We start from the raw sequence: 21,331 nt of genomic DNA on the forward strand, positions 1-21,331 counted from the left end.
TGACATCTATAAAATATTAATGATACCACAATATTTCATGACCTAAGGTTTATTATGATATCACAATAAAATCTATAACACCATGAAGAAAGTGACATCACATGGTGGATTATGACATCTCAGTTTTTTGTTTTTTTTTTTATTTTTTTTTTGACAGGCTGAGTTAGTGAGAGGGAGAGAGAGAGAGAAAGGTCTTCCTTTCCATTGGTTCACTCCCCAAATGGCTACTATGGCCAGCACCTGCACCAATCCAAAGCAGGAGCCAGGTGCTTCCTCCTGGTCTTCCATGTGGGTGCAGGGCCCAAGCACTTGGGTCATCCTCCACTGCCTTCCCGGGCCACAACAGAGAGCTGGACTGGAAGAGGAGCAACTGGGACAGAACCAGCACCCCAACCAGGACTAGAACCCTGGGGTACCGGCACCACAGGCCGAGGATTAGCCAAGTGAGCCATGGTGCCAGCCTGACATCTGTTTTTTATAACACCACATGGTAGGATTATGCTATCAAAATTTTGGCTTATCTCATCACCATAGATTATGATATCATCTGCATTTCTTTTACATCACAGTTGGTTATAATGTCACAAGTTAGGTTTATTGCTTCACATTGGGCTTTAGGGCATCAAAATTGTTTTTATAACAATTCATCTTAACATATCAATGGAACCTATGACATACCAATCAATTATAAAATCATAAATTTTATGATGCAATAAATTATGAATTCACATTGGTGGTTGATGAAACTATGATTGATTACTGCATCATAATCTTGGGTTTATGACATCACAATGATAGTGACACTAAAATTTATTGTGATATCACAATTTTTTTGTCACCACACTTTATTATACAATGCTGGTTTATGATATCACAATGGTATATAAAATGGGATTACAATGGATTTTATAAAACCACAATGGTATATTTTATCACATCTCAATGGTGATATCAACATTGATTATGATGTCAGTGCTACAATTATGACATCTAATAGTTTTTATTATTTTGCAAATGATTATGACCTCTATAAATCATATAAAATCACAATTTATTATGTGGGAACCTGTTACCTGTATTCAAGGTCAACCTACCTCTCATTCCATACCAGCATGCCACATTTCCATTTCTCCCCTACCCACATGAGCAGCTGATTCTCTTTCACACTGACACATTTATGGCTCCCACACTAAGGAGACTGATTCACACATACTACTCTATTATACTTAGGGACTCTACTTGCCCCATTGCACATATTCCAAGCAACCCATGTCAGGTTTGTACTTCTATCAAGGATAGGATCAAGGGCCCCAGGGTCTTATGTTGTAATGGACACCCACCCAATGGGTGCCTCATTTGCCTGCACAGGCACACATATTGCAATGGCAGACAAGGGCAACAACATGCCAGCAGTGCTCTCAGCCACCTAGGCAAGAATCCCAGCACCCAGTGGAAGCATCAAACCTGTTGACTAACTGCTGTCCAGTCTGGGGTTCTGTGAGATGGCACCAACCTTTGGGAATCTAGGTGTCTAGAAGGGGGACCCCCAACAGAAGAACCATTCCTTAGTTAAGATTTATTCCAGGCTCTAATTGAACTTCTGCAGACCTCAAAACTGTGGCAAGCTTTGGTCAACAGGCATTCCAGTCAGAGATGCAATGCCCTGCTTCATCAACTGCAAGGGGAGGTAGGGTGATCTATTAATATAGGGCACTGGGAAAAAGGAATATATCCAACTGTCCTGTCCATGCCATGCTGAGTTGGGGAAAAGCACTCAAGGCTTGGGCCACAAACAGTTGCCTTCAGAGTCCACAGTGGGTTTGGGTGGCTTTGAACATATGTAGGCATTACCTGGTCCCTGCCACACTGGCTGGCCTCCAGCATTCCAGGCCAGATCCCACAGAGAATGGACCCAGAGCCCAGTGGCTGACCTCAATACCAAAGAATGTTCAGCATTTCCTTCCCATAATCATACTCAACTAGGGGTTCTGTGGCCAGGTTGGCCTAGAACCAGCCTGGGGCCAGGGCTCTGGGTTGTCAGGATCCACAAGGGCACAGTGTTATTTCTTGGTATCCACGTGGCCTGCCTGGAGGGGCATGATCAAGGGGTCAATGCTAGTAGCTCACAAGAAGGGATGCATTACCACCCAGAGTATTGTCTATAAATGGGAGTAGGTGTCGGGCATGTGCTCAGGACTCACAATGCTTCTCATGGAAGGATCCAATGAACTTCTCATCCAGAACACTGTTGAGCCTTCCAGAATGGATTAACACCTTGCACAACCAAAGTGGACAAAATATGATGGGCAAGCATAATAGAGGTACCCCAGTGTGTCAGTGAAAAAAACCTGTCATGAACCAGTTGACCATAACTGCTTGCATCACACTTTGTGTGTTGACATGCATCCCTTTCCAGGAAGATGTCTTCCCATGTCATGTCAATGACATGTTACATGGAAGATTTGGTGGCATTCCAGCATCTGCATCTTCCCCATCCCCTTTTAGGATACACCCTGAGAACATCCTGGGTCCCACCATCAAGCTGCAGGAAGGCATGGTCACCACTGTTCCAGGGACTTTGGCGGGGAGAGGGGCAATGTGTAGGGTATTGGCAAGATGTCTCATTTCATCTGGGCTGGCAGCAAGTTCCCTGAGCCCATTGCCTGCACTTTTGTGTTCTCTTTCTGAGGGGGACAAGGTGAGACAGTGCATGCAGCCCCACCCCGGGGTCGTGCTAAACTTTGCAGGCTCCAATCTCTCATCAGCTCCTGGATTTTTGTCAGGCTGCATTTCATACAGAAGAGTTGAGAGTTGTAATGGTGTAAGCAGATGTGCGTTTGGGCTCAAGAAACTGGCCAAAGTAGTGTCAGAGATCCTGTGAAGGTTGGAAGCTTGTGTGTGAGGGAAAGGGGGGAGAGGTCTGTGTAGGGGAGGGGAACAACTTGGACAGGATTGGAGCCTTAGGTTTCTGAGGCCCAAGGAGTCAAAACTGGATGGAGTGGAGTTTAAGGTGTTGGGCCAGGGGAAGCTACACATGCTAGCCACCAAACAGGATATCTGGGATCTATGGGTACACAATGCAATGCCAAGATCTTCAGAAAGCCTGTGGGAAGACATACTTCCTTGGGGCCAGGAAGTCTTTTGCATAGAAGCCAGGGGAACCTTTTCCTGGGGCTAGTCAGCATGTGGACAATTGTCAGTGCCAATGCAAGCCACAGTTGCCTCTTGCAGGTGGATATCTAATGGGGTGAGACCCTCTGCCTGCAGCATATGTCCAGGTTGAAGTCCTTGGAGTTCTAGGGAAGAATCTCTCTGCACCCACCCCACCCCCAACTCTCACTGCAACCCCAGCCCCTCATCACCCATCTTCCAAGAACTCTGAGCTAAAGGCTACAACTCAGCTCAAAGCTTTTGTAGTCAGTTTTAGACCAACTGTGCTGTCCCATACTGGTGCCACCTAGTAACCACCTGCAAAAATCTGAAACCAGCATAGAGGTGAGACCCCATCCTCTGGGCCTGTGGGGCCAACTAAGCACTCAGTTCCCAGCCTTTTAATGGTAGGTGGTTTTGAGCTGCATGCTTCATACAATAATAGGTCCTGGTTGTTTACTGAGTCTCCCATCTGCTCCCTTCCAAACACTAACATTGACCTTGACCCTGGCACCTAACATGCTGGTCCACTGATTTCAAAAGCCCCCAGACCAAATAACCCATCCCTAGTGAATTAATTCTCCAAACAGGACCCTTGGTTCCCACCATGACAGGATTGTTGTTCTCCAGCTCATGCTCTCTCCAGCAATTCAGGGAGACAGCTTTACAGCTCCCCACCCAGGCTCAGTGGCATGGCTCATCCACACGTGCCACACTGCAAGTTTATTAAGCTCACTCAGTTGAAGTAGGTAAAGCTGCTCAGGCACGTCAGTCACAGTGCCTGACTCATGCATTCTCCACTGTTTAGGCTGACAAAATATCCTATGGCTTGAAGTGGGACTACTAGCCTACAGGCAATCTGGGTGAAGACCAGTCACCTTTTGTCATGTGATCACTTCTTCACAGGTCCTGTGGGACACAGCCAAACTCCTGCAGACTTTGCTATGGCATCCTTTCATTCCATGCACAGTTGTCCCTAGTTGTCTCTCCCACTTACCTTCTTGCCAATTGTCCTTCCATTTCCTATCTTTATTTCTACAATGTTCTGCAACACCAAATTGCTTTGACTTTACTGTCACCATGGAAGTTGTGCAGGTCCCTTGCTCCCACCCCACCCAACTCCCACCCTCACACACACACTGCATGCTGTGCAATAGCCTAGGCTTTTTCCTTCACCATCACTGCAGTGCCTTTTCTTTATTTAACATTTATTTTATGTGTTTGAGAGGCAGAGTTACAGAGAGAGGGAGAGAGACTCCCCATCTGTTGGCCCACTCCCAAATGGCTGAAATGGCTAGACCTGGGCCATTTCAAAGCCAGGAGTTTCTTCTGTGTCTTCTGTGTGGATGCAAGTGCCTAAGAATTTGGGCCATACCACAGTATTTCCTCAGATCATCAGCAGGGAGCTGGATTGGAAGTGGAGCAACTGGGACTCAAACTAATGCCCACATGGTATGCTGGCACCACAGAAAGATGCTTAAACTATTATGCCACAGCACCCACACCTCTATTGATTTTTAATGTGTACAGATGAAGTTAGTAAATAGCATATGCATATTTATATGTGCATATGCTATAGGCTTAAAATGTTTGCCATTCATGAGCCTAATCTGGAAAGCCTGAAAAGCTCTGGCCTTTCAAGAGTACATAGGACAAATTCAATTTGTTTGCCTCTAGCCCCCAAATGTAAAGAAAATAACTTCCTCAGCTCCAATGGCCTTACCTGATTCACCTTATCTCTAGACTTCCTCCACAGTCACACACATGTTAAGACTCTTTTAGAAATGACTTTGGTCTCCATTATTACAGTGTTGATTTTTTTAACATTTATTTTATTTATTTGAATGGTAGAATCATGAAGTGGATAGAAAGGAAATGAGAAAGAGATTTCCATCCACTGATTCTTTCCCAAAATGGTCGCAACAGCAGGGTTTGACCAGGCCAAAGCCAAGATCCTGGAACTCCATTCAGGTCTCTCCATTGGGAGCTATGGCCCAAGGATTAGGCCATATTTCACTGCTTTCTCCAACATTCACAGGAAGATGTATTGAAAGCAAAGCAGCCAGTGCTAACACTGGAACTATGACATGGGATGCCAGCACTGCAGATGGTGGCTTAACCTACTGCACTACACCACTGTCCCACGAAGCCTGTTTTTGTTGTCATCCTAAAACCTGAGCTGCTCCAGAAGACCACTATGGCTCATTTAACACTGCATTTCCCAGGCTGGGACAGCTTTAGGGACACATCTCTAATGGACATTTCTGTTCATTCTACCAGCCATAACTGAGCACATGCAAATGTGCCATACTCTGAGTTGGAGCTATAATTGAGCTAGTGGCTTGCTAGAGGAGACAGACATCACACAAATTACTGCATGAAAGAGTGTATAATTATTACTGTTTGGAAAAGAAGTCCAGGTTTTTTGAAAGAGTAAATCAAGGGGGCCCAGCGTGCTTCCAGGTTGGGAAGATTACATGTGTGATCTGCAAGTCTTTTAAGAAGAAGCAGTACTAATATCAAGCTCTGGGGTCTGTACTGTCTAAGGCAGAGTGAAGACTCAATGCACAAGTCCTGCCCCTCAATATGACGTAGAACAATACTTCAGATGGGGCTGGGGTGAGGCAAGAATGGAGGAAACTGAGGTGGACCATGACTGGATCTGACAACTTTACATGATCATATTAATTATTTGGATTTTGTCTTAAGACTGAAGAATAGAAAGTGTTTGATTAGGAAATTGCTATATTGTTTTAAAATGTTCATATGAGCTCTAGGACTCATCCGGGGTGGGAGGTGAGTGGCAGCCCCTAGAAAGAATAGGGGTTCTTTCTGAGCTGAGAGTGGGGTGGAAGCTCCTGGCTGGCTCCCTTCATCCCATGGAAGAGTTTAGAAGAAACAACAGATGGCACAACTACTTCCTTATCACATATAAACTTTCAAGGTGCATGTGTGTGTGTGTGTGCATGTGTGCATGTGTGCATGTGTGTCTCTTCCTACTCCTTTAACTGGTTCATTCACTCATTTATCAGGTAACTTTTGATGTGGCTTTACTTTGACAGCACTGTTCTATGAATGAGACAGACATAGATTGTGCTTGTGGGAGTTCATGGTCTAAAGGGGATAATTATTAAATAAGAACAGAATTCATTATTGTAATTGATCACAGAAGCATCTGGATCTCCTAACTGGATACCATGTGAAACCCTTTATAAAAATCTCCATGAGTCAGTTCTGGCTGTTATAACAAAATACCATAGACTGGGTGGCTTAAGAAATAGACAATTATCTCACAGCTGTGGAGACTGGGAAGTACAAGGTCATGATGTTGGCAGATTCTGTTCCTGATAAATTATTGCTCCCTGGCTTGCAGACAACTGCTTTCCATGTCCTCATGGGGTACAGAATAAACCATTGTCTCCATTGGCCTCTCACAAAACCATTAATTTCATCATGGAGCCTCCATGATTTCATCTAAAACTAATTATCTCCCCCGCAAAGGCCTCGATACCAAACAGCATCCCTGTTTAGGTTAGAAGTTTAACATGAATTTTGGTGGTAGGCAAAGTTGTATTTCACGGTAGTAGTACCTCATTTTATGTTCTTAACCACTGCATTATATTACTTTTGAATAATTCAAATAATACATAATTAAAAATCTAAAGAATGCTAAAAAGTATACAGAAACAACTAAAGCCCCCTCCCAAACTAGAAATCATCTAACTTCTGTCAAATTTTCAAGAGTTAAAATTCATAAAACTAAGATTTTAGAATCTTAAATTGTATCAAAATATATTTGAAAAAATACATGTTTTCTCATATGACAAACCAGCATATACTCTCAATGGATCAAAATATGGATGTAGAAATCATATCAGATAATTTCATTTTCAATGCCTAGTTGTAATCTCCTGCCATAACAGCATGACAGCAGGAAATATATGTTTGGGGCAACTGGGCAGAAAATTTCAAATCAGGTAATATAGCTTTTTTGGGTAATTCTGGGAAAACAGCTTCCTACTGCACAATGGGCTGGATTTCAGGCACAACTTGTCAGTACAGAACTGCAGAAGCTGTCAAATTTTGGGGCAGCTAATATATCTCTAATCTGTACAGGAAATAAGCTAAAGAGGGGGAAACATCAAAGATGAAAGCTTGAGTCCCTACAAGTCCATGATCAAGGGGTGGATGGGCATGGATCAGGTGAACTACATGAGGCTCAATGGAGTGAACTTATTGGGATGGAGGAGAACAGCTAGATTACAAGATATTTAGTTTAGGGATTATCTGAAGTCTAACCCAACAAAGACATTGTTAACATATTGTTAACACTAAAGGCATCTAAATGAGATCATGGAAGTTTTTATATTAGCAGTAAGCAGACTTATTTTATAACTTACTAAAATACTTTGGAAATCAACACTAAATAAGCCCAGATTTGTTCAGACAAGATGGCTTATAAGAACAAATGTAAACACAGGAGGCAAAGAAAGCTGTCTATTCCCTTTGGTTATGCTGGAGTAGCACTGACCAGCCTTCCCACTTAAAGCATATATAATCCTGGATTAATGGTATTAAATTGCCCTTTAAGGTATTAGATTTGTAACCTAGAAGAAACACACAAGTTCCTAGAAAAACTATGTGTTTCAACTCACACCAGAAAAAGTATGCATTCTGAATAGGCCTATATCTTAAAGGAAATGAATAAAGTGGTGTGTGTTTTGCATTGGTTAAAATGCCTACATCCTATATTGGAGGGGCTGGAATTCAATATATTGCTCCACTCCCAGTCATGGCTTCCTGACCTTTCCAAGTGTAGGTAGTAAACTGACAAAGGAGTGAATACAAAATAATGGATCAGAAATAATCTTGCTACAAACATTGACCGTATAATTCAATGAAAATCTATCCAAAAAAATAATTATGTAGAAAAATTTAGGTGTGATGTTGAGGTTTGATACAACACTGAAGGCATAATATATGAAATAAATTATTACTAACTGGACATTATGAAAATGAGAAACATCTCTTCTGACAGACAATGTCAAGGAAAAAGGGTCAAAACTGAAAGAAAATACTCACAAAAGTCATTTATGATAAAGAATATATGCATTATCCAAAATAAAAAAGCAACTTTTACAATCAATGAAGTGAAAATGTGCTGGTGCCATGGCTCACTAGGCTAATCCTCTGCCTGCGGCACCAGCACCCCAGGTTCTAGTCCCGGTTGCTCCTCTTCTAGTCCAGCTCTCTGCTGAGGCCCGGGAGGGCAGCAGAGGATGGCCCAAGTACTTGGGTCCCTGCACCCACATGGGAGACCGGGAGGAAGTACCCAGCTCCTGGCTTTAGATGGGTGCAGCACGCCATCCATAGTGGCCATTAGGGGAGTGAACCAATGGAAGAAAGACCTTCCTCTCTGTCTCTCTCTCACTGTCTATAACTCTCTCTCTGTTTCTCTCACTACTCTGCTTGGCAAAAATAAAAATAAAAAAAGAAATGAAAATGAAAATGAAGGCAGATTTAAATGTGCCCCCAAAAAGGAATTATGTGCACACTGAGTAGACCTGAGATGAGTAGGAGTACCCTGGAGTACTGTAGCTGAGAACTGGTCAGGACATGCATGGAAAATGACCACTGGATCCAGGCAGAGGAGTTGGCAGTGGAAAGAGTTCTAAAATTTTTGAATGGGGGGCATATTTATTTTCTCTTCACCCCTCAACCAGGTTATGCATCAGCTAGATGGGACAGCTCCATTTTACCAGAATAAGGCTGTAGCAGCCCAAGCATATCTGGTGAATTTTGTCAGAATGTGAAATCCATAATCCACACTGACTTTGAGTGCAGGAACACTAGCTGGCAGAGGGCAATGTGCCCACTTAACTCTGGGAACAGAGGCCATGTTGCTTCACTCCTGGATCAGGGACCTAGATCAGGTATGGGGTGGCTCTCTGGATGGGGAGGCTTGCAGGGCAGAGTGGATTCCATGAAGCCTGTGACTGCAGGAATACTGCACCCTGTGACTGTGGGAATGCTGTGACTGTGCAATAGGTGGGGGGATCAATAAGTTAACAGGGTGTGGCTGGGTCTTTGGGCAATTACCAAGTCCAATTTCAGAAGTTTAGAATTCACACAGTGCTGGGAATGGACAATGAAGATGGCTCAACGTTCACACTACAGAATGCACAGATTATGTAGTTCATGTGCCTTAGCGATGGGGGTGCAGGCACAAAGGGGTCACCTTGGCAAAGAGAAGGGCACAGGCATGATCACACAAGCCAGGGTAATGATCTCTTCAACCTCACTCGTTACAGAGAGCTATCACTGAATTCTGCCCCAACCACAAATGTTGGCCAGAGCTCCTGCTCCACCTAGTACACACTTCTAGATATCTCCCAAAGTTGCTGACATCCCACTATGCCTAGAGGAACATTTCCAAAAACAAAGAATTCACAGGAAATATCAACAACTGCTTATCCAGATTCATAAAAATTAGAATAGAAATATAAGAAACGTAAATAAGGAATACAATCTGGTTCCAAAAAGGAACATCATAAGACTTCAGTATTAGACTGTGAACATGAGGAAACTGATGAAATGCATGGAAATGGAGTCAAAAGATTGAAAGATAATTCAAAAACAGAGGAGAAATTACATCAGCTAAATCTGTGAATTATATGGATGAGGAATTCTGCTAATAAGATGTTAAAAATCTAACTGAAATATTAGAAATGAAGAATTCAACATGTCAAAGAGAAAACACAGGGAAAGCCTGAACAACAGACTCAGGCTGAAGAAGAGCTGAGCTGGAAGACAACATTTCTGAAATCTCTCAGACAATAAAGCACAAGAAAAAACTGGGGGAAAAAAGTGTTTGTGATTTATGGGGCACCATCAAGCAACAAAGTACACATTTCTTGGCCATTCCTGAAGGAGTGGACAGGCAGAATGACTCAGAAAACATATTTAGTGAAATAAAAGCAGAACATTTCAAAATTTCTGTAATTTGCACAATGACATGGACAACCAAGAACAGGAAGCACAGAATCCCATACATCCAGATCAGAGTAGATCTTCAACACTACACATTATATTCAAACTTTCAAAATTAAAACACAAAGAAACTGAATTGTCCTAACATGTGCTAGAGAACTGCCAGATTATCTTAATTTTTATAAACATTTATTTTATTTATTTTAAAGAGTTACAGAGAGAGGTAGAGATAGAGAAAGATGTCTTCTATCTGCTGGTTTAATGCCCAGATGGCTGCAACAGCCAGAGCTGCATCAATCCAAATCCAGGAGCCAGGAGCCTCCTCCAGGTCTCCCATGTGGGTGCAGGGGCCCAAGGACATGGGACATCTTCTACTGCTTTCCCAGGCCACAGCATAGAGCTGGACTGGAAGAAGAGCAAGCCGGGACCAGAACTGGCGCCCATACTGGATTCCAGCGCTTCAGGGCAGGGCTTTAACCCACTGCACCACAGTACCAGCAGATTATCTTTAAAGGATCTTTATTTAGATTGACAGTAGATTTCTCATCAATAATTGTACAGGTGAGAAGAGAATGGAGTGATAGTTCAAGTCTAAAAAAATAAGAAACTGTCAACCCAAAATGCTATACACAGAAAAGTTCTCATTTATAAATGAAGATGAAATAAAGACCTTCCAGAACAAACAAATTGAATTTGTCATGGTTGATCCAGACTTACAAATCATAGTTAAGGTTGTCTTACACACAGAAATAGATAAAGATAGTTTCTTGGAAGAATTTGAAGGTAGAAAAATCTAATAATAGTATAAAGGAGATCCAAAGTAGATAACATGAATATGTACAGAAAAATGACAAGACCAAATCACCACTTATCAATAATAACCTTGAATGTAAATGGACTGAATGCTCCATTTTAAATATAAAGACAGGGTGCTTGGATTAAAAAGCCAGATCCATTTATATGCTGCCTACAAGAAACATACCTCACAAACATACACATACTAAAAGTGAAAGGATGAGAAATGATGCTCCATGCAACTGTAAATCAAGAATGAGCAGGAGTAACTCTTTTAATATGAGACAAAATAGAATTTGAAACTAGAACTGTTAAAAGAGGGAAAGCAGCCATTATGTCATAATAGAAAGATCAACTCAACAGGAAGATGTGACTATACTAAGTGAATATCCACTCAATGCTAGAGCACCCAGTTACTTACAACAATGTTAATGGATTTAAGGGAAATAGAGGCTCCACGGTGATAATAATGGAGGGCTCCAACACCTGAGTTTCATCGTGCATAGATCAACAAAGTGAAAAATCAAAAAGCAAAGAGATCATCTACACTATAGACAAAATGGATCTGATATCTAGGATGTTTCATCCAACCGCCACAGAATACACAGTTTTCGTCTGTAAATTGAACATTCTATAGGATAAACTCTATACTAATAAATAACGCAAATCTCAATTTTTTTTGACAGGCAGAGTGGACAGTGAGAGAGAGAGACAAAGAGAAAGGTATTCCTTTTGTTGGTTCACCCTCCAATGGCAGGAGCCAGGTGCTTCTCCTGGTCTCCCATGGGGTACAGGGCCCAAGCACTTGGGCCATCCTCCACTGCACTCCCTGGCTACAGCAGAGAGCTGGCCTGGAAGAGGGGCAACCGAAACAGAATCCAGTACCCCGACCGGGACTAGAACCCGGTATGCCGGCACAGCAAAGCAGAGGATTAGCCTGTTAAGCCACGGCTCCAGCTGCAAATCTCAATTTTTTAAAATGAAGTCACATCATGTATAATTTCTTATCACAATAGAATGAAGCTGGAAAATACTAAAATAAGACACTCTAGAAAGTATAAAAACACTGGCCGGTGCCGCAGCTCAATAGGCTAATCCTCCACCTGTGGCACTGGCACCCTGGGTTCTAGTCCCGGTCAGGGCACCGGATTGTGTCCTGGTTACCCCTCTTCCAGGCCAGCTCTCTGCTGTGGCCCGGGAGTGCAGTGGAGGATGGCCCAAGTCCTTGGGCCCTGCACCCACATGGGAGACCAGGAGAAGCACCTGGCTCCTGGCTTCAGATCAGTGTGGTGTGCTGGCTGCAGTGCACCGGCTGTAGCGGCCATTGGAGGGTGAACCAACAGTAAAGGAAGACCTTTCTCTCTGTCTCTCTCTCTCTCACTGTCCACTCTGCCTGTCAAAAAATATGAAAAAAAAAGAAAGTATAAAAACACATGAAGGCTGAACAGAAAGCTCCTGAATAAATAAAGGGTCATAGAAAAAAAAAAAAAACAAAGAGAGAAATTTTAAAATTCCTTGAAATGAATGTCAATAAAATAGCATAGCAAATATTTGTGATACAGCAAAAACAGTATTAAGGGAAAAGATTATAGCAATTACTATCCACATCAAGAATTTGGAAATACATCAAGTATTAACCTAAGAACAAATCTCATGGACATGGAAAAATAAGCACAAATCAGAAGAAAATAATAAAATTAGAGAAAATTTTTTAAAAAGTGAAAACCAAAAATGATGCAGAAGATCAGTGAAACAAAGAGTCTGTCCTCTGGAAAAAAATAAGCAAAATCAATAAAGCACTGGCCCAACTAATGAAAAATGGCAGAAGACCCAAATTAATAATAATAGAAATGTAAAAGAGTTCTTTTAACTGATGGTGCTGAAACAAAAAGAATCATTAAAATCATTACAAATAGCTACATGGCAGCAAATTGGAACACTTAGAAGAAATGGATAGATTTCTGGGTACATACAATCTACCAAAATTAAGGCATGAAGACACAGAAATTTTGAATAGACAAATGACCAAGATGGAGGCCGCATCAGTAATAAAGACCCTCCCAACAATGAAAAGCCCAGGACTGGATGGCTTCAGTGCTGAATTCTACCAAACTTTTAAAAAGCTAATTTAAATTCATCTTAAATTATTTAAAACAGTTTAAAAGGGAAGGAAACCTGCCAAACTACTATCAGGCCAGCATCATCATAATTCCAAAACTGGAAAAAGATACAATAAAAAGAGAACAATAAACTGATATGCCTGATGAACACTGGCACAAAGTTCCTCAACAAGATCCTAGCTAAAAAATCCAACAAGTCAAAAAGATCATCCACCCAGAGCAAGTGGAATTTATCCCAGAGAAACAAGTATATAACAATGGTTCATGACACAGAAATCAATAAGCATGATGCATCTCATTATCAAATTGATGAATAAGAACTGCAGGGTTATCTCAACACAGAGAAAAGCATTTGATAAAATACATCTTCCTTTCATGATAAAAAACCTTAAGCAAAATGAGTACAGAAGGAACAAAACAGCCTGCATCACATTGAACGGGAAATAATTGGAAGCATTTCCATTAATATCCAGAACCAGAAAAGTATGCCTATATCCACCAGTGCTATCCAATATAGTTTTGGATTTGGCTACATTGGAAAACAAAAACAAATAAAAGGGATACCATCTAATTATCCCCGTTTTGTTGTTGGGAAAACAAAAGAATCCACTAAGACAATTTTGTAACTCAGAGTGTGGTAAAGTTGCAAATTATAAAATCAATACTCAAAAATCAATAATATTTGTATAAACAAACAATGCCATTGCTGAGAAAGAACTTCTAAGATCAGTCCAACTCACAATAGAGATAAAAATTAAAATAGCTTGGTATAAATTTAACCAAGATGTGAAAGATCTCTACAATGAAAATTACAAAACATTAAGGAAAGAAATAAAAGACACAAAAAAATGAAAAGAATTTCTATGTGGATTGTAAGAATTCATATCATCAAAATGCCCATAATACCCAAAGCATTTTACAGATTTAATGTAATCCCAATTAACATACCAAGGGCATTCTTCATATATCTAGTTCAAAAATCCTAAAACTGATAGGGAAATATAAGAGGCTCCAAATAGCTAAAACAGGCCGGAGCCGTGGCTCAATTGGCTAATCCTCCACCTGTGGCACTGGCACCCTGGGTTCTAGTCCTGGTCCGGGCACCGGATTCTGTCCCGGTTGCCCCTCTTCCAGGCCAGCTCTCGGCTGTGGCCTGGGAGTGCAGTGGAGGATGGCCCAAGTGCTTGGCCCTGCACCCCATGGGAGACCAGGAGAAGCACCTGGCTCCTGCCTTTGGATCAGCGCGGTGCCCCGGCCGCCGAGCACCGGCCACGGTGGCCATTGGAGGGTGAACCAACGGCAAAAGGAAGACCTTTCTCTGTCTCTCTCTCACACTGTCCATTCTGCCTGTCAAAAAAAAAAAAAAAAAAAAAAAGCTAAAACAATCTTAAACACTAAACAAAGCCAGAGGCAAAATATCAGACTTCAAGACATATAGGATGGTTTTAATGAGAACAGCCAGAGTGGTAGAAAATTTTTATTACTCATACATGTGAAGAAAGATTAACATCCATGATAAATAAGAAGCACAGGAAACTCAACAACAACAAAATAAACAACACAGGTAAGAAATGGGTGAGGGACATGAAAAGACATTTTTCAACAGATGAAATTCAAAAGGCCAACAGACTCATGAAATGTTCAGGATAGTTATGCAAATAAGACACAATTATGTATCATATCAACCTGATTAGAATGTCTATCTTCCACACAATCAAAAATTCTGGTGAGGATATGGGAATAAGTGGACTCTAATACCCTGTTGGTGGGCATGTAAACCATTATAGACGATATGAAGATTTCTAAGAAATCTACAGATGTACCATATAACACAGCCATCCCACTCCTGGGAATTTACCCAAACTAAATGACATTGGTATAAGAAAGGGCTTTCTGTACCCGATTTTTATAGCACTCTATTCACAATATCTAATATATGGAATCAATCTTCATGTTCATTAATGGATGACTGGATGAAGGTGGAATAGGGAATGATGTACCACACTTGATTAGGGATTAATAGTTAAAAAATAAAAGGGTAGGCAGTGCACTGTAAGGGCAGAATTAGAAACTGCAGGACTGGTACTGGCATCCCGTATAGGGAGCAAATGAATTCCTGGGTGCTCCACTTCTAATCCAGATTCCTGCTATTGACCCTAATAAAGTAGCAGCGAATGGCCCAAGTCATTGGTTCATTGCAACAATGTGGGAGACCTGGAAGAAGCTTCTGGCTCCTGGCCAGAAAGAGAGAGAGAGAGATGTACATTAAATATTGTCCTAAGTCTATAAGAAAAAGTGAAAAACTTGGTGGAGTAATAATAGAGAAATTAGCAAACATAAAGGTATTTGATGAAAAATAGTTCATTACAGCAAAGTTTAACATATTTTTTAGGGCCTGATGCTGTGGTGTAGTAGGCTAAGCCCTGCCTGTGGTATTGGCATTCCAGATGTGTGCTGGTTCATGTCCTGGCTGCTCCTCTTCCAATCCAGCCTTCTGCTATGGCCTGGGGATGCAGTAGAGAGAATGGGCCAAGTACTTAGGCCCCAAACCTGCTTGGGAGTCCCAGAAAATCTCTGCCCTTGGCTTTGGATTTGCCCTGCTCCAGCTGTAACAGCGATTTGGGAAGTGAACTAGTGGATTGAAAAACTTTATCTCTGTCTCTCCCTCTATCTGTATGTAACTAAAGCTACCTCTAAAATGAATGAAAATCTTTTAAAAATATTCTTAACTGGAGTCCCTTAAATCATGATGTTTCCATTTTACATGGAATGGTACAGGAATTATAGCAGTGTCTAAAATGCATGATAGAAAATTTCATACACAAGTGGTAAAGATCTGGAAAAGGTAAAATGTGCTAATTGGAAAGGAAGAATGAATACAACTGATCCAAGACTCTGAAGTATATACATGAAGTATTCCAGATCTTACAGAACTTTGAGCAATCTGATGAACTAGCAATGAAAATGTAAACCAAGATTGGCATGGGATCATAGTATCACCCCCGTCTTACTAGGATGTTAGTGATACACAGGTTATACATCTGTTATAAAAACATGTGTGTGATTACTGACAAAAATAAAAATGGACATACACATTATGAAATAAGATATGATTACTGTGAGAAGTAATAAGTCATTTGCAAGGGGAAATAATTGTTTGAAAAACAAAGTTTTTTTTATCAATAACAGAAGTTATTGATAAATAGTTCACAATTTCATTAATATTAAAAATATGAAAAAATCTCAGAAATTTAAATAATACAAAGATCATGTTATGTTCTATAATATATGTATGAAAGGACAGATTTACATATTTTGGATTATAGTGTGGAAGTTTTAAAAATCAAAGGCAAAATTGAGAGTTTCATAAATACGCAAAAAGTATAAAACATGTTACCTGCTAAATGAAATAACATGACTGTGAGAAACTGTGTACATGACAGTTTTCAGAAAACCTACAGATTTTGTGCTGATGCCTTCAAAAAAAGCTAACCAGGCTAAACACATAGTGTTGTGCTGGCTCAGACTAAGATATTAAAAATATACACTGGTGGGGCTGATTCTGTGGCATAGTGGTTAAAACTGCTGCCTACAGTGCTGCATTCCGTATGGGCGCTGGTTCATGTCCCAGCTGCTCCACTTCTATTTTTTTTATTTATTATTATTTATTTATTTATTTGACAGGCAGAGTGGGCAGTGAGAGAGAGAGACAGAGAGAAAGGTCTTCCTTTTCCACTGGTTCACCCCACAATAGCTGCTGCAATCAGCACACAGCGCTGATCTGAAGCCAGGAGCCAGGTGCTTCCTCCTGGTCTCCCATGTGGGTGCAGGGCCCAAAGACTTGGGCCATCCTCCACTGCACTCCAGGGCCACAGCAGAGAGCTGGACTGGAAGAGGAGCAACCAGGACAGAATCCAGTGCCCTGACCAGGACTAGAACCCAAGTGTGCTGGCACCACAGGTGGAGGATTAGCCTATTGAGCCATGGTACCAGCCCCAGCTGCTCCACTTCTGATCCAGCTCTCTGCTATGGCCTGGGAAAGCAACAGAAGTTGGCTCAAGTCCTTGGGTCCCTGCACCCATGTGGGAGACCAAGAAGAAGCTCCTGGCTCTTGGCTCCAGCAGTCACAGCCAATTGGAGACAATCAGTTGATGGAGGACCTCTCTCTCTCTCCTTCTCCCTCTCTGCCTCTCTTCTCTCTGTATAATTCTGATCTTCAAATAAATATGTGTGTGTATACACACACACACACACACACACACACACACTGGTAATAGATATAATTGAAAAAGTCAAGCAATTGTGAAAAGTCTATTATCACTGTAAGAAAAAATGAATGACTTGGGAGGAAAAATAAAAATAAGTTAATATAGACCAAATGACAGCACAGACCATTTCAACTGAATTGAAAAAATAATGTTAAAAAATCCAATATAGTTATAGCAAACATAGTACCATCTATCACAGAAGTAAAATTAGCAGCCCAAGAAGCAGAAGATTCTGGCCAGGGCCAGTGCAGAAGGTTCTAGAACCCAGGAAATGGGCATTCGAGTCTGACCATGTCTGACCACTGTGGATAACAGGACCGCCGGTGAAGACGTGTCTGGATCGGGTTATCAATTAGCTATGGCTGATTGGTCAGTGATTGTTTTTTGGTCCGTGATTAGTTCGTTATGGATCAGTGATTGGTTTTTTGTCCGTGATTGGTTAGTTATGGATCAGTGATGGGTTGGTGATCACTGAGTTATTGATCAGCCATTGCTTAGTTATTGGTTATTGGTCAGTTATTGGTTGGTTATTGATCAGCTATTCCTTATTGGTCAGCGATTGGTTTTTGATTAGCAGTTATCGGTTAGTTATTGATTAGTTATTGGTAAATTATTGTTTATTGATTAGCTATTGATTGCTTATTGATTAGTTATTAGCAAGTTATTGATCATTGTTTAGCTGTTGGTTAGCTATTGATTATTGGTTAGTTCTTATTGCTTAGTTCTTATTGCTTACTTATTGGGTATTGGCTAGTTGTTGATTAGTTATCGATTATTATTTAGTTGTTGATTAGCTATCGGTTATTGGTTAGCTCTTAGTTATCGCTGTTGGGCATTGACTGTTCATCAGTTATCAATTATAGATTAGTTATTATTGATTAGCTATTGGTTGGTGGCTGGTGCTTATCAGTCACTCATTGATCAGTTATTGGTTTCTGATATTGGTCTCTCACAGAAAAATGAATAAAATTTAAGCCTCAATTTCAGAGATCAATGAAAAATAAACTTAAAAATTAATCAATAACCAGTAATTAATCACCAATAATCAGCCAATGACCAATAACCGACAACCAATCAATAATCTATAACCAATCGATAGTCCATAGTTTATCAATAACCAATAATTGGTCATTAAACAATAAGCACTCAATAAGTAGTCCATAGCTACTCAGTGACCCGCCCATCACTGATGCAAGCCAGAAAGCCAATCAACTCAAAGCCCTGTCTCCTCCTGACAATCATTGGAATGGAGAGCCCGCCACTCAAGGCTGAGAGCCACGCCCTGTTTTATTGTAGTGAAAGTCATGGCGGAGAGCTTTGAAGAAGACAAGAGGGTGAGCCTTGAAACAGAGAGGGGCAGGGAGCCTTGACACCGCTGTCTCTCTGTGCTCCTCCTCCTCCTCTTCCTGGGTCCCAGCCAAGGCCACACCAACACTGCCACCACGGCCCCCAACAGCGTCCTGCTTCTGGCCAATGACCTCGGCATTGGTGACCTCGGCAGCTATGGCAACAGGACACTCAGGTCGGACATCCGGGTCTCTCGGGCAGCCATCTTGTGACACTGTCATCTGGGTCTCTCAGGCGGCCATCTTCTAGCCTCCAGGGCTCATCCAGGTCTCTTGGGTAGCCATTTTGTAGCCTCAGGGGCTCATCTGGGTCTCTCAGGTGGCCAGCTTGTACCTCCATGGCGGCCAGCTTGTAGCACAGTCATCCGGGTCCCTTAGCCATCTTGAAGCCTCCACAGCTCATCTGGGTCTCTTCCGCCCTCTAGAACCCTGAACATTGACCAGCTGGCACGTGATGGCGTGAAAACTGACCCAGCATTTGGCTGCAGCTCCACTGTGCACACCAGGCTCGCAGCCTGACTGGACACTACCCGGTGCGCTCAGGTCTGTGGTTCATGGGGGTGGGGCTGGGAAAATGTGGGGCTTGCCCTGGGGTGGGGGAAGGGCCGGGGAGGGTTGACCTTGTCCTCTGAGGTGGGGGCGTGGCAGGGGTATAGGAGGTGGGGCTTCATCTCTTCCCCACCCCCCAGGCATGGCTGCGCAGTCGCGGGTGGGTGTCTTCCTGTTCCCGGCTTCATCTGGGGGTCTCCCAGCCACCGAGGTCACGTTCGCTAGGCTGGCCAAAGCCCGCGGCTACACCACAGCGATTGTCGGTACAGAAGGTTCTGGAATGCCCAGGGCGGGGGCAGGACTTCCAGGGTGGGCAGAACTTCCGAAGTGGGACTTCTGGAGTGGGCGGGACTTCTGGTGTAGGCGGGAATTCCGTTTATAAAAAAGGTAGGCAAAATGCGGTCAAGTAGCAGCAACATGCAAGGATGGACCCCATCCAGGGGAAGGCAGCAGAAGGCATTCCGGTCACGTGACTGGAAGTTGGCCATCGGGGGTGGGCTTAGGCTGTCAATCACCGGCCCTCACCCCTGTCAAATGCAGACAGGGAAGGCAGGAGAAGGCACTTCCAGTCACGTGACAGGAAGTTGAGCCTCAGGGTGGGACCAGGCTGTCTGTCACCAATGAACTTCCGGTCCCAGGGAAGTGGCACCTGGGCCTGAGCTGCCGGCACCCGCGCGACTTCTGCCACCACCTGCAGGTCCACGGCTTCGACCAGTTCTTCGGGCTCCCAACCACCAACCTGCGGGACTGCAAGCTGGGGGCTGGCACAGTGTTTGAGGGCGCCGTGTGCTGGATCGTGGTGGTCCCCATGCAGGCCCTGGGTGCCGCTGCTCTGACCCTGGCCGCCCTGCGCTGCCTCGGCTTGGCCCGCTGCCGCCTGCTGCCTTCCTGGGCCTCCTGCTGCCCGTGGTCATCTTGCTGGGTGGCCATTTCCTGTTCCGACGCTACTTCTGGCCACTCCACTGCTTCCTCATGTGCAACTTCGAAGTGGCCCAGCAGCCTCTGGACTATGGGAACCTCACGCAGAGGCTCACGGAGGAGGCCACGGGGTTCATACGGTGGTGAGTCCGCGGTGGCCATTTTGAGTGGATCTGCATGCTGTATGCCCACTTCCGGTGACCATTTTGGATCAGCTCTGAGCTTCTTTACCCAATTCCGGTGGCCATTTTGAATTAGCTCAGAGTGCTTTTCAGCTCACTTTCAGAGGCCATTTTGGGTCGGGTCTGAGGGCTTTTACACCCACTTCAGGTGGCCATTTTGGGTAGGGTCTGAGCGTTTTATGCCTACTTCCAGTGCCCACTTTGGATCGGCTCTAAACGCTTTTTCATCTACTTCCAGTGGCCATTCCAGATTGGCTGTGAATGTTTTATACCCATTTCCTGCAGCCATTTTAGATATACTCTGAACCCCTCTTGCCTATTTCCGGTGTCTATTTTGCATTGCCTTCTATGAACCAAAAAATTACCTGTTCAAGTATTTTGCCCTTTTTTTTTTTTTTTTTTTTGCCCACCTCCCTCCAGGAACTCCCAGAAGCCCTTTCTGCTGCTGCTGTCCTATATCCATGTGCACACAGCCCTGTTCGCCTCCCCAGAGTTTGCCCACAGAAGCTGGCATGGGGCTTATGGCGACACAGTGGAGGAGTTAGACTGGAGCGTGGGTATGCGCATGTGTCTCTGGCGCTGAATCTCATATTGCAACGTGAATTTGGCGCCACAGGGGGCCAAATCTCAAATTGCAATGTGAATTTGTCCCTGTAGGCCATCTTGGTCCCCGAGCTGGTTGGCACCGGATAATTTGTTTTTTTTTCTGGTCCAGGCAGGATCCTGCAGGTCCTGGACAAGCTGGGCCTGGCTGGCTGCACCCTCGTCTACTTCTCATCTGACCAGGGCGCCCACGTGGAGGAGGTGATGGCCACAGGCGAGGTCCACAGGGGCAGTAATGGCATCTACAGGGGTCAGCAGGGGTACAGACCAGTCTCAGGGTCACAGTGTCACAATAAGAGTCCCCCAAGGCCCAGGGGGAGGCATCAGGTGCATCCTGGAGGGGACCGTGTCACAATAAAAGCCCCCATGGTCAAAATGGAGACATCTGGGGCATCCTGGAGGGGACGCTG

The 21,331-nt window shown here is 43.2% G+C and overlaps 1 pseudogene; it reads left to right on the forward strand.

The window, feature by feature from the left end:
- The first annotated feature begins 7,074 nt into the window (after nt 1-7,074).
- On the forward strand, nt 7,075-20,999 carry LOC100344880 (steryl-sulfatase-like; annotated as a pseudogene).
- The last annotated feature ends 332 nt before the right edge of the window (nt 21,000-21,331 follow it).

Source organism: Oryctolagus cuniculus, chromosome 1 (genome assembly GCF_964237555.1).
Source record: "Oryctolagus cuniculus chromosome 1, mOryCun1.1, whole genome shotgun sequence".
In the NCBI taxonomy this organism is placed as follows: domain Eukaryota; kingdom Metazoa; phylum Chordata; class Mammalia; order Lagomorpha; family Leporidae; genus Oryctolagus; species Oryctolagus cuniculus.